The sequence below is a fragment of the Propithecus coquereli genome, unplaced genomic scaffold, assembly GCF_000956105.1.
Source record: "Propithecus coquereli isolate 6110/MARCELLA unplaced genomic scaffold, Pcoq_1.0 Scaffold246, whole genome shotgun sequence".
Taxonomy (NCBI): Eukaryota; Metazoa; Chordata; class Mammalia; order Primates; family Indriidae; genus Propithecus; species Propithecus coquereli.
Window position 1 is genome coordinate 572,183 of NW_012148019.1, and position 1,015 is coordinate 573,197.

The 1,015-nt window shown below is 34.6% G+C and overlaps 1 protein-coding gene across 1 annotated transcript in view; it reads right to left on the bottom strand.

Annotated features, from left to right (window-relative positions):
- Positions 1 to 1,015, bottom strand: part of SEC16B (SEC16 homolog B (S. cerevisiae)) — a 42,195-nt gene that overhangs the window by 27,111 nt on the left and 14,069 nt on the right. The gene's annotated exons all lie outside the window — the stretch shown is intronic.

The window sequence follows — 1,015 nt, forward strand, 5'->3', positions numbered from 1 at the left end:
GAAAAGCCTTATTAAATGTGACCCCCAAAAAGTTGTGATTTTGGACAGAAAGTTCTAAAAAACATAAACAGTGCCAACAAATCAGTAAGTAAGGATGAAAGACCCAATAGAAAAATGTGGAAAATTAAAAGATACTCAATTTCATTCGTAATAACAGAAACGCGAATAACTTTACACTTAATTTTTTTTTTTTTTTTACTTCTCATATTGGCACCTATCAAAAAGTTTGGAAACAAACTGTGGTGAGAATTTAGGAAAACAGGCATTCTTACACATTGCTGGTAGAGTGAATGGGTTCAACCTCTTAAAAAAAAGGCAATTTGTCAATACGTATCAATATTACAACCCAATATATCCTTTGACCCACACTTCCTCTTCTAGAAGCGTTCTCTTACACTGGGCAAAATGACAGTGATTATTCATTGCACATTGTTTAGCAAAAGATTGGAAATAATCTTAATGTCAATCTACAGGGGGTTTAAATTAATTGTAATTTATCCATAGAAAACTATGCCAACACAAGAAACAATGAGGAAGGTATTTCTATAGAATATAGAGTAAAGGTCAGCAAAATATGGCCTGAAGTTCAAATCCCACCCATGCCTATTTTGGTACAGCCCATAGGCTAAGCATAGTTTTTGCATTTTAAGTAATTGGAAAAAATCAAGAAAAATAATATTTCACTACCTATGAAAATGATATGTGATTCAAATTTCTGTGTCCATAAATGAAGTTTATTGAAACACAGCCAAACCCACTCATTTCTATACTGTCCGTGGCTGCCTTCACACTGCAAGGGCTGAGTTGAGTGGTTGCAACAGTCCCTATGGCCTGCAAGGCATAAAATATTTACTACGTGTCCCTTATAGAAAAAGTATGTCAACCCCAACAGGGAGTGTTTTAGAAGATATTTTGTCAAATGAAAAATGGAAGGTACAGAAACGGTATATAGTATGCTATAAGGGAAAGAAAAGGGGGGAATAATTACATATGCATGAAACGTCTCCCGCTGTTT